A 13,787-nucleotide genomic window follows, 5' to 3' on the forward strand; every position below is an offset into this window, starting at 1 on the left:
CAGCGAGGCACTCTGTGCTGATGGCATTTAGCAGTATGGCCTCATCAGGAAATTCATCTGCGGGGGGATCTACAGGGGCCCGTGAGAGGCAGTCTGCGTCCGAATGCTGACGGCCAGATTTGTAGACAGTTATGTCGAATTCCTGTAATCGTAGACTCCATCTTACAAGACGGGTTGAAGGGTCCTTTAGGGTTGCAAGCCAGCATAGGGCATGGTGGTCAGTTACTAACTTGAATGGTTTCCCGTAAAGGTATGGCCGGAACTTCGACGTCGCCCACACAATGGCTAGACATTCTTTCTCTGTTGCGGAATAGTTCGATTCCGCTTTAGATAGACAGCGACTGGCGTAAGCGATTACACGTTCTTGGCCGCCCTGGATTTGAACTAGAACGGCGCCCAGGCCTATGTTGCTTGCATCGGTGTGAAGCTCCGTGTCGGCGTTTTCGTCGAAGTGAGCCAATATGGGAGGTGTTTGTAGGCGGCGTTGAAGCTCTTTGAATGCTTGTTCCTGTGGTGCGTCCCAAGTGAAAGGCGTGTCTGTCTTTGTCAGACGTGTTAGGGGCTCGGCGAGTCGAGCGAAATCTTTGACGTAGCGCCGGTAGTAGGCACATAAGCCAAGAAATCGTCGAACAGCTTTCTGGTCTTTGGGCGGAGGGAAGTTGGCAATAGCTGTCGTTTTCTCTGGATCCGGCAGGACACCAGCGTGGCTAACGACGTGCCCCAAGAACTTGAGCTCCGTATAAGCAAAATGACATTTCTCGTTCTTTAACGTAAGGCCAGAGGATGTTATGGCTTGCAAAACACTTTCAAGGCGCCGAAGGTGCTCCTCGAACGTTGGAGCGAAGACCACAACGTCGTCAAGGTAAACGAGACATGTCTGCCACTTGAGATCTGCAAGTATACGGTGTCCATAAGCCGTTGGAAAGCAGCCGGAGCAGAGCAGAGACCAAAGGACATAGCCTTGAACTCGTAGAGCCCATCGGAGTAATAAACGCCGTTTTCTCGCGGTCCCTCTCATCTACCTCTATTTGCCAGTATCCGGATTTCAAGTCCATTGAAGAGAAATATTTCGCGGAGCAGAGACGATCCAAAGCATCGTCGATACGTGGCAGGGGATAGACGTCTTTCTTTGTAACTTTGTTTAGCCGGCGGTAATCCACACAAAACCTCAGCATACCATCCTTTTTCTTCACAAGAACGACAGGTGCAGCCCATGGACTCCGCGAGGGCTGGATGACATCGTCGCGAAGCATCTCTTTCACTTGGCGGGTGATAGCGGCGCGTTCAGTCGGAGACACTCGGTAAGGTGACTGTCTGAGAGGTGGCACGGTATCATCCGTAATAATGCGATGCTTGGCGAGATCGGTTCTGCCAACACGTGAAGAGTTGGAGAAGGTCGCCCGATAGCGCTGGAGGAGTTGGTTCACTTGGCGATGCTGCAATTGAGAAAGCGCAGGGTTAATGTCGAAGTGTAAATCGGTGGTAGGCCTCTCCATTCCGGTCAATGACAGCGTCGCAAGACCAGAGGCTTTTCGAACATGCGTGATACCGCAAATATGGGCCACTACAGTCCCAGTGCTTAAATGCTGGTGCTCACCGCCAAAATTTGTGAGTAGGACGTCTGCTTTGCCGTCTTCGAGGCGAACGACTCCTCTGGCTACAGCAAGACTGCGTTCGAAAAGTAAGATCGGTTTACTCTCCACGACACCTTCAAAGTTTCGCAGTGTATTCGCAGCCACAGACGTCATCACGCTGGAACGGGGCGGAATAGTGACGTGATCAAGGATGTGCAGTGCTGTCAGTCGCTCTGAAGCACTATGTATTGCGTTCTCAGTCGATAAGGTCACTGACTTAGTCTGCAGGTCGATAACGGCTCCATTCTCTGCTAAGAAATCCATGCCAAGGATGACGTCGCGGGAACACTGGACAAGTACGACGAAGGTTGCTAAGTACGTTTCTTCTTGCACAGTTACCCTAGAAGTGCAGGTACCGGTCGGCGTTATCAAGTGGCCTCCGGCGGTACGAATTTGTGGGCCTGTCCAGGGTGTAGTCACCTTTTTCAGAGTGGCGGCGAAAGGCCCTCTCATCACAGAATAATCGGCGCCGGTATCCACAAGCGCTCTCACGTCGGTTCCGTCCACTGAAATGTTCAGGTCGGCGGTTACGGCTGTGGTGTTGCCGGAACGTCGCGGGGTCCGGTCACGGCTGCGGTGTGGTACTAGCTGATTTCGTGTCGTCGGAGAACTGGAGCGCCGAGGCAGCGGATCATTGTGGGGCGCATCGTGTCGTCGTGAAACGGAGTGGCCATCCGGTTGCAGCGGTGGAGGAGCTTGAGAATTTCGTCGATGAGCAACCTTCCCTCCAAAGGTTGCCGCGTCTAGTTTTCCCGATGGGGGCTAGGGGAGCGGACCCGCGTCAGGCCGGCATTACCACGTGTCTGCGAGGAGTATTGGCGCGGTGAAGTCGACCGCGAGTAGTCATAGGGCGTTCCGGATGATTCAGCCAAGTACGCGTCAATGGCAGGGGGTCGTTCACCACGCTGCGGCTTTCGCGCGTCGGCGCTAAATCCCGGCAGATCCATTCGTCGGTAATAGCAATCGCGGAACAGGTGACCAGCTTCGCCACAGTGGAAGCACAGCGGGCGATTATCGCGAGTGCGCCAGACGTCGCTTTTGCGTGGACGCACCTGAGAAATTCGAGCGGGAGGTGCTTGACGAGCGTATGCAGGGGCTGCTTGGTGCTGACTGGGAGGTGGACAGGCACGACGAGTGACTGCGGCGTAGGTCATGGCCTGCTGTGGTGGCATTGTCGGGAGTGGCTCGGGTGGGTTGAGTGCCTGGTTGACCTCTTCCCGGACCATCTGAGAAAGGCTGGATACTTGAGGGGGTGCTGCCGTCGAAAATAGTTTTTGCAGCTCCTCGCGTACGATGGCCCGTATGGTCTCACGGAGCACGTCAGTGCTACCAGTGTCCGCGATGGCGGCAGCAATAGGGATGGACGGCCGCTCGTAGTGCTTAGATCGCATCTCTAGAGCCCTCTCAATGGTAGTGGCCTCGGATACAAATTCCCCGATGGTCTTGGGGGGACATCGCACTAATCCAACGAAGATCTGTTCCTTAATTCCCTTCATGAGATAGCGAAGTTTTTTTTCTTCGGACATGTTTGGATCAGCGCGACGGAATAGCCTCGTCATGTCCTCGAAGTAAACGAGGACGCTCTCATTAAGGAGCTGAACTCTCGTCTGTAGGAGCAGCTCGGCGCGTTCTTTCCGAAAAACGGTGGTGAAAGCTTGCAGGAACTGGTCCTTGAAGGAACTCCACGTTGTGATAGTAGTCTCATGATTTTCAAACCATGTACGAGCTGAACCGTCGAGCGAAAAAAATACATGCTGCAGTTTCTGGTCGTCGCCCCAGCGATTGTACTGGGCTACTCGCTCAAATTTATCTAGCCAGTCTTCCGGGTCGTCGCCGGGAAAGGCTTGGAAGATGGGTATCTCCCGCGGCTGCTGCAACACGAAGGAGGGGGCAGTGGTGTCTACCTGCGTCATTACGGGTGGTTGTGTTGTCTACGAAGGTGGTGCTGGAGAAGATGGTGGTGGCCTCGCAGTACGAGAAAATTGTAGAGGCGCGAATTCAGGATCAAGCCCTCGAAGCCGTCGGCTACTCTGATGGGTAGGCGTAATCTCGATGGTAGGAGATCCTTGAGGGCTGGAGTCTCGGCTGGTTGGAGGTGTTCGGAGCATGGGTTGCGTTACCCAGCACCTCCACCAGATGTCACGGTGTGAAGTCTCTGATCAGAAGTCACCGCGGGACACAGGAGTAACAGAAGTCACAGTGCGGCAGAAAACTAGCAGGCCCGCTTCGACAGAAGAACTTCAGTTTTCTTCGCCTCGAGGAGACGATCGGTTTCTTCGCCTCGAGGAGGCACACGCTCGCGATCAGCACAGAGAGAAGATAAAGAATGCAGTGTGTCAGTGTCAATATGTGACGTCACGCCAGGGATGAAGCGGCGCGCGCCCGCCGTCGCGTCAGTCTCTGTGCCCGCAACCGCGCCAGCGTCTTTGCGCCGGGCGTGTATGTGGTCAAGATGCCTACGACGATTAACCTAAAACCATGTCTCCGTTACTTAGCCCCATCCACACTGAGGAAGCTGCTTAACATGCTTCGCATCCACTGGGCTTAACCTTGATAAGCCTCCAATTTTTTTCCTTACGTGGTTCAGATGCCCAAAGTGTCATGACTACAGTAGCTTGACATTGACCCTTCGACATTTCGGCTACGTACTTTTGACTTTTGAGTGACTTTCAGAGTTGGAGCTGAGGAGAGAGTGGAAGGGGTGAAGCACGATATTAACCTCGTGAGTGACGTCACGTCGCGCCATCGCGTGATGGAAACAGCCATGACGTCATCGATGGGTGTAATAACGAGGAGCAACCGCGCCTCGACTCGGATCCAGCCATGGACGCCAGTGGCGATGATATTGTGCTTAGTGCGTCGTACCGATGTCACCGAATCGGGTTACGAAGCAGTTCTACTAAGCGTAACCATACTGTGGAGCTTTCGTTGTATACCATGTTTAACTATGCTAAACCTGTGCTAATTGGGTTGCTCCTGGCCTCGACATGGCCTCGGCTGAAACGGGACATAGCTCAAAGCTTCTGCGGTGTTTGTTCCTTATTGTTTTTTTTTTTGGCGGTGGCGGCAAGTGGCGTCGCCTTGCTGGTACCGAGAAACACACTGCCCCGCCGGGGTGGTGCAGTGGTAAGACGCCCGACTACTGTGCCGGAGTACCCGGGTTCGAACCCGACCTCGGCGGCTGCGTTTCGATGGAGGCGAAACGAAGAGGCGTCCGTGTGCTGTGCGATGTCAGCGCACGTTAAAGATCCCCAGGTGGTCGAAATTACTCCGTAGCCCTCCACTATACGGCTCCTCTTTCTCTCTTTCCACTTTCACACCCATCTTCCTCCCTTCCCTTACTGCGTGGTTGCGGTGTCCACAGAAAACAAGTGAGACAGTTACCACGCCTTTCCCTTCCTATAAATAAATCAGCTTTTAAATCGGAGAAACACACTCATGGAATGCACATGTGAACAAGACGTGCTCACCGAGCACTTGGCAACAAAATCAACCGCTTGTTTAGATTTAAAGCTAGCGCACTTTAGGATAAGCAAAGCCGCTTACCGAAAAGTTAATTTGCTTGCTAAGAACGTATTACTCGATCCAGCCACAAGTTACAGCACCGAACGAACTTTAGCGCAATCATACCTATCATCCAGTAGCGCCACAAATGCATCAGGCCTTCATCAACGTTGATAAAGGCTTGCGTTCATGAAGGATAATTCCACGCATCCGCTGTGATGCATATTCTAAAGATGTGTCATCTTAATCGTGAGAACTAAGCATTTAAAAATCTTGGGTAAACTCATCATCCTTAATTATTTCTGTATCATTGCTAGAGTCTTGGGTCTCAAGTCTCAACACAGGTCCGGGACGGGCTGAGGCCCATTGAGTGTCAGGCCGGGCTGGGCTCGGGCCTGTGGCATAGGGCTCAGGCCCGATTAAGTACTAATTACTACTACGACGCTGCTTTTCGACCGAACAAGCTATTGTATAAGCTATCGCTGAAGACAAGCCCCGCTGGAATCAAATTTATATCCTTACCTTTGCCCGCGTTTCTTCGCTTCATGTTGAGCTGTACTGTGTCCTGGGGACGCGAAGCTGTTATTATTGTGCCCTCAAATAATGGCACATACCCACGAGGGGGATTGGCCACACGTGAAATCTGCACGTGTGGCCACAGTGCCACACGTGCCAGAGTGTGGCACTTTTTCCTCTTCAGCACATGCCTGGCAAAAGTCCCCAGAGATTTTAATTAATGAAAACTAAGGAATATGCATCCGTACATGCCAGAATTGCTATCAAGAGGAATTGACAATGCAAAGCCATATTTTTGTATTTGTGAGGCAAGCCCCCGCCCCTTGAGCTCCTGCCAGCCCCTTTTTGGGGAAGCTGAAAACCACGGTCTGTCTCGAGGGAGATTTGTTAGGTGTGGGGTATGTCTGTCTAGCCTGTCTGTAAGCCTGCAGGAGTTCAGAAAAGGTGATTATGGGCTGTGTAATATGCTCTTTTCCTCGTCGGCTAAGTGGGAATCCCGGTGTAAGAGAGCTCGTAACAAAACTCCGAGGGTGGCGCTCGAACCTCCTCGCACGTCTTCCGGCAGCGAGGGCAAACTTCTTCGATGTCCATGACGATTTTGTGCGGGCGATGGAGTTTCTGCACCAAGGCGAAATAGTCCGAGAAGTCACCGTTTGGCGGTGGTCATTCCAAGGAGGTCACCCGCTTGCCTCGGGAATTCGGCGAGCGGGGCCAATGCTGCTCGGCGACGTGCCTCTGGTCCATTCAGCACAAGGACAGGTTCCCTGCTGAGCTCGTCTCCGTCCCGAAGAAGGGGAGACGGGGAGCGTTGGCCGCCGCAGCCGGAAACAAAGGGTCACTCCGCCGCCGTCGCCACCACCTCGCTGTCTTTGGCGGCGGTCGCTCGCCGGCGTCCAGGTTTCCTGCTGTCTGCTGTCACCGCCGTGGCCGATAAGGGGGTTAATGCCCGAAATGCAGCCCGTCTCCATCCCGAAGGGAGGGGAGGCGGGAAAAGTTGGCCGCCGCAGCCGGAAACAAAGCGTCACTCCGCTGCCGTCGCCGCCGCTTTGCTGCCTTTGGCAGCGGTCGCTCGCCGGCGTCCGCTAGGTACGCCTCGCGTTTTCAGCTGCTGGAGTCCACGCGTACTTCGTCCGGAACCCCGGTCAGAACAATCCTTACGTCATATTTTGTCATTCACCAGCGGATGATGTAAGATACGAAATCTAATTTTGAAAGTATTCAGGTTCGCTTCACACCGTAACGTTGCTGCGGTGGTGGTGGTGGTGAAAAACTTTATATTTGGGAGCCTTAAGTGATTACATGCTAATGACGGGTCGGCTCTTGGCTGCGTGTTGTGGCCGGAAGCTGGTGCTTTCCAGCGACGTGGTGGGATGTCCTCACTTTATGCATGTGCTTATGACTCTGAAATTGGTGTGACGTCAATTTTGCAATATTGTGTTCGCCCTGCAGTACATGCGTCTAACGAAACGGCGCGGGTTCGCTGCGTCCGTGTCAGTTCACTTGTGGAGTTGCTTAGGTTCTATGTGGCTTGGGTTCTTAGTTTCGGCGTTGTGGCAGGCACCGTACACGAACAAAGTGTGCTACAGGTATATTTTTGCGCCGTGGTTTGGGAGCAGTAGCAGTGGTTGTTGTGCAAGCTCACATGGTGGCACGGGCAGACACCGCGGATGGTCGTAACTGCCTACGTATTTGGTGGCTGTGATACGTTGGCTATTGCTGTTGCACGCCTTAGAATTCCAGCCGTATCCAAGAGCCGACCAGACGTCGAACCTCCAATGCTTGGATCCCCAGCCCAGCGGTTTATCAACTGCGCCACGCCCCGGATCGTGAAACGCTCCTTCTAATTCCCTTTGTCTACCGTGAGGATGATAGCGAAATGCCGCGTGTGACAGATACGGCCCCTCTTTCTATCCACTTTCACTTCTACCTTCCTCCCTTACCTTACGGCGCGGTTAAAGTGTCCACAGAAACAAGTGTGACAGATACTGGGCCTTTCTCTTCCTGTGAACCAATTATTATGATTATTATTATTACGCCGGTGAACATTGATGAGTTCAATGAAATGCTAGTTATGTTCGACAAAGGGGGCGCGATGTACCGTCACGACGGGTCATGACGTCACCATGCGATTCGCGCATATACGAATAGTCGCTGCCGGCTTGGGGACTCCTAGTCCGTTGACTACTGAGACAACCGCCGCGCCTGACATCCCACTAGCCGCGTCCACGTAGGCGACCCCTGGGATCCATTTTTCCTTGTTAGCGCTTCGGCTAGCTATATCTGCTTCCGGGTGAAAGTGGAACTGCCGGATTGCCAGAACCTGGATGAACGCGCGCAAACATATTCTGTAATAGTTGAGCATTGTAGATTAAACAGAAAACTACTTCCGTACCACCGGATAAGATACTGAGTAACAGAGAAGCGACCGCATGGCGGCGACTGCAAGCTGGAAATTCCTTAACCCAGTATGGGCCTTTCACGTCCTACCAAAAGAACATGAAAGTGATATTTGTAAGTCATGTGAAGGAGGGGTAGCCTCAACCACATTATATGGGAATGCGTCGACTCCCCTGGAGTTGAGGCAGATATCAATAGCAGAGAAAGAGCTGGGAAGCCCCACTCTTTCTCTCTTTCCACTTTAACTCCCACCTTCCTCCCTTCCCTTACGGCGCGGTTCAGGTGTCCACAGACTCAAGTGTGACAGATACTGTGCCTTTCCCTTCCTGTGAACCAATAATTATTAATAAATAATTAATTAATTAAGCCCTACTGCGGAGCGAAGACCCCGCTCTGCAACAGCAAGCCGTCCGCCTGGGGGCAGAGGCCACGAAGAAACAAAACGTTTTTGTTAGCTTTTAGTCGCGAAGGATCCAGCCCCCGTCCCCTAGGCTTGCGTGTCGGTGGTGGGGAGTAAAGAGCCTCCATTTACGGTGGACAATAAAAGTTATCCATCCATCCATACATATATGAAGTTGAACCCACCGGGCGTCCGATCCAGGCCTCCGTGCAGTGGTGGTGGTGGTGACAAACGTTTATTCATTTAAAAGGGGTGGAGGTATGCACGAGCCGGATCTTTGAATATCCAGCCCTTACAGGTACTAGGTGGGGTCCCTATAGTACGGTTGGCGTCGGCCGCTGCCCGGGCGCGCTCGACCAAGGCCTTTTGGGCCTGTAGGTCATAGCTGCAGAGCAGGGTCGCCTCCCAGTCCTCCCGAGTGGAGTTGGGGTGAGGAGGGTTGAATGGGCAAGCCCACACCATGTGGTAGATGTCCGAAGACTTCTCCGCACAGTGCGGACAACTGCCGCCTTCCATTTGTCGCTTCCTCGAACTCCGCACCCCACAGCAAACTGAAGCAGACCCAGATGTCTAGGAGGCGTTAGTACAGCAGGCATCAGCGGCATTTGAAAGTGATTTACAGGATATAAAAGGCGCCATATCTGTCACAATTCTCCGCGGACACATGTACCACGCCGTAGAGGAATTATAATTGTAATTGGTTCACAGGAAGGGAAAGGCGCAGCATCTAGCTGTCACACTTGTTTCTGTGGACACCTCAACCGCGCCATCCCTTACGGAAATGCCATATCTGGACTTATAAAAAAAATCCAGATCAGGTGTATCAGGAATTGGGCAGATATGGTATATTAAGACAGATCTGGGTCAGATAAGGCATATCTGCCCAATTCCTGATTTCGAGTACCAGATAAGGCATATCTGGTTGTATATGCCTGATCTGCCCAATTCCTGATTTCGAGTACCAGATAAGGCATATCTGGTCAGATATGCCTTATCTATCCAATTCCTGATTTAAAGATCTAGCCCGCATGGCAGGTAGGTTTTGAACTATAGATCTATATATCTGCATATCAACATAACACTTTATTACAACACACACGAAACAATGTCAGCATTCCTGCTAAACGCATGCTCAATCAAGTTTGCCAAGGGAAACCTGAATTTCCCAGTTATTTCAAACCTTACAGGAAAATAGCTTTGAAACCACAGGTTTTCTTTTTTCCCTGCCTATATGTAATCGCTCAAAGACGGTCCTGAATTACGTGTGTTACCGAGGGTCAAAGACATGCTCATCTGTTAGTAAATATTGAGATTCTACTCATTTACGCGTGATACTATAACAAACTAACGAGATATCTGAACAGAATAATGTCTACACGAGAAGCTAAAGTGAAATACATACCTATTAAATTAGATATTACATTTTTATTCTGCTCTTTTACACACAGAGCTTTACCAGTAAATGCTTTTAGTTTGAGCTGGTTTACTTGCGAAGGTAAGTAAAATAAACGGCTATAAATCGAACTAGACTATTAAAATGAAATTTAAAGGTTTGTCGACACCCGGAAAAGGTACCGCTAAACCGTAGGGCGATAAAACACACACTGCTGGGACTGCTGATAGTACCAAAACCTTAGCAAAGTACATATAGGCTGTCAGGAAGTACTGGTGTTACCTTAAGCAGAGACTGCAGTGCAAAATGAGCGAACGCGCCTAACTCGTGGTTGCTTTTCAAATTAGGAGAGAAAACAAAAAAAGCATGTCCGATGGCATTTGTCATGACAGCGACAACTCTGCCCCTAAACCAAATCAAGCATGAAGCTACTTAGGTAGTGCAAATAATAATAATAATAATAATAAACAACGAAGGAGCCTATCCACTCACTGAAATTTGTCAAAATTGCTAGAGCAAAAGACAAATTAGCAACGAAATGTACGGAAAAATATCACATACTGGCAATTACCATCCAATTTACTTATTGGAAAATTAATTTTCCATCAAAATAATAAAGTGAACAATATCCTGAGGCTGGCAAGTGCTAGTTCCCAACAAGAAGTATCACGCTCACAGTTTTGGTGATCGGGCGTTAAGATGAGGCGGCACGATGAGGGTGCGATCCGACACAATGGTGAAGATTTGGCAGGGCCACCCAGCGCAGAATTCCCGAAAAGCTCAATCGACCATCAGGTTCGCTCCAAGGCTGGGGAGGCAGCTTGCACCCGCAGTGGGACACAGTAATTTCCTCTGTGCCGACGGTCAGACTGAAGTTCTTGTAGGTTTGCTGTCGCATTTTTGTTACATGCACACAGCTAATAGCGAACAGGCGCTGGCACACGCACACACACCAGCATACACAACATGCAGCACGCCCGCCAGCCGCACCGAACTCCGACGTCTGCCGCCAAAAAGGAACGAGATACCAAGTGCTTAGGCGCACGGAGTTGAAAGGGGGAGGGGAAAGAAGCAAGCACACACAAAACGAAGAGCGCGAGGCCTACGCGGTATAGAGCGTGGCAGCGAGGAGGAGAGATGAAATGCGAGCCAGCGACGCAGGGGTCGCCGCTGTCTGAGAGGGAAGAGGGGAACGCGGGAGAGGAGGAGTCACTGTCTAGCCACTGCGGCCCTCCACGAAGCAACCGCCAGCTGTCTCTGGGGGTGAGTCACCGTCTGACAGCGCGGAGGGGGCCATATACTGAACTGCCATCATTTTCTTGATATTTTGAATCGCTCAACTTAACCGACCATGCTTTTGTGCACCGGACTGCGGCCGCATTTTAAATGAAAATACGAGTTAGTAGGCGGAAAGAGGGGCATGTAGCTATAACCCAGCGCCCTACTGGATTAAGGAACACATAGTGTAATAATTATAGTGCAGCAAAATCTGCAGAATATTTGAAATATGAGCCGTAGCTATTTTCTAAATTGGATACAATACACACGCAGGCCATGCTGAGTGTAGAAAAATTGAAGCTCGACCACATGATGCCAATATTGAATATTTGCAGAAGGTAGACGAAGGCCATATATTGCTAATATACAATAACTATGGCGCCTACATAATTAAGGCCCCGATGAGGTTATATAAAGTCCTGTTGATGCCAGGCATATGACCCTGGTCTGTCTATATAAGGTCATGCTGATGCCATATATGCCCTTTATCAGGCCACATAAGGTCGCGAGGATACCATATATGCCCCTGATCAAGCCATATAAGGTCCCGTTAGCCGTTCAGATATGGATTATATGTTGCATGATATGGCCAAATCTGAGCCATATAAGGGCAACATTTTGGACATATATGACCTTATCTGGCCCAGATAAGGACTTATTTGCTGCCCTATATATTTGTATCTGGCAGCATATGTTCCATATCTGAAGCAGATATGGGATTTCCGTAAGGGATAAGGGAAGAGAGTAAGGTGGGAGTGAAAGTGGATAATGAGAAAGAGGAGCCGTAGTGGAGGGCAGCGGAGTAATTTCGACCACCTGGGGTTCTTTAACATGCGCTACATCGCATAGCATCGACATCGCATAGTACACGTTAAAGAACCCCAGGTGGTCGAAATTTCCGGAGTCCTCAAACCCCCAGACCAACCACAAACCAACCATTTGGTGAAGAGAATGGAAGGCACTATACAACAGCTGACAGCCTTGCGGCGTGGGGAGTGGCGCCATCCACCTCATGCCAGAAGTGCGGTCAAACAGAAACTCTAAATCATGTGTTGCACGACTGTTGTATGGCGCGCACGTTCTGGTGCCTAGTGAAGCGCATGTTTCATGCCAGAATGCAGTGGCAGAGTCACCACAGATACATTTTCATAGAGTTGGTTATGTGCATAGATATATATGTTCTTTGGAAGCGGAGGGGCCTGGCTGTTTTGCGGGGAGGCCCGCAAAAAGACGTGTTTCCAATGCTGTAGGAACTAAGAACACTGGTGTACACACACTTAAATGAGAAATTGACCACACTGGAGTAGGAAGAATTCCTCCGGCGATTTTCAACAAGGTTCATTGTTGTTGTGAACGGTAAAATGACCGCGCCCATCGTTCCGTACTAGGGAGGTAGGCAAGTGTTTTTGAATATGTCAAGAGCATACACATAAGTGTTATTATTACAAGCAAAGAGCCTGTATCCCATGTATATTGTGTGTATGTGCGTGATTGAGGGCTTGATAGACCAATAAGTGTCCGAGAAAAATGTACTTCAGTTTTGTAGACTATTATGGAAAATAAAATTCTCTAAACCGCTCTATGCGGATCTTACTAGTGAGCTCACTAGTGAGTTAGTGAGGTGGTAGCCAGCTTGCAACTCAGTCAGACGATCAGCGGTGCACCTCAAACAATAGATGGAGGCCTCGGGCAGTGAGCCGCCTGCCCCCCGAAGTGGCGGCGGCGCTGGGGAGTTTTGCCCACGCGTCAGAGCCTGGCTTCATGGGGCGTCGCGCCTAACAACAGCTGTCCCAACTGCGGCGCGGCGGAAACAATTTACCATATCGTGTTTGACTGTTCAGTGGCGCGAGTCATGTGGCACCTCGTGAGGCGTATGTTTAGTGTACACTACGGGCCAGGCGTCCGTCACCCGCGCGAAGTGTTTGCGCCTTATGTGTTGTGTCATGTTCATTTTGCGGCGTCGCCGCTGCATGGAGGAACCACGCAAGCAACGGGCACGTGCAATGTATCCAGCGCTTAGGAATCTCCGCCTCCTGCTCTGAAGTACCTGTCCTAGCGTTTGGAAACCGGGTGGCGCAGTTCCTACAGCGCTGGCTTGCATGTTTCTTTGTTGTTCGTCCGGATGGAATGGTCATGCCTGCACTGTTTATTAAATATTTTCAAATGTCGTGTGCTGTTCGATATTATGACGTGCTGACTTGTGAAGAGTGTGAACATCCCCTCGCTTCCCCCCCCCACTTTTCCCTCGTTTTTTTTTCTTTCATGTTTTTTGGGATCTTGAAGGTTTAACATGTACCGTCTTTTCCAAAAGTAACCAGGCTGCATGTTTCGCTTCTCGCTTTTATTCTAAAGCTAACGTTAATTCCCAGAGGATCACAACTAGTTAACAACTAAGGACAGGAGCTCGTCTTTACTTTCAACAGATATACACCTTCAGAAGTGGTACGAAGTCTCTATTATCCGACTGAGAAGGGGAACGCGCAGCCTGGTTACTTTTGCTAAAGACGGTACATGTTGTGTACTTCTTAACTTGGCACTAATGCAACAATCGTTGTGCATGACAGACCTGCAGCTTGTATTGCATTATATAATATAGTGTCGGACAATGTGCATATCAGTATGCATTCTGTTTTGGAGTTATAATCAACTTCTTTTAGCGCGAGAA

The sequence above is a fragment of the Amblyomma maculatum genome, chromosome 5 (genome assembly GCF_055883805.1).
Source record: "Amblyomma maculatum isolate TAMU_Amacu chromosome 5, ASM5588380v1, whole genome shotgun sequence".
Classification (NCBI taxonomy): Eukaryota; Metazoa; Arthropoda; class Arachnida; order Ixodida; family Ixodidae; genus Amblyomma; species Amblyomma maculatum.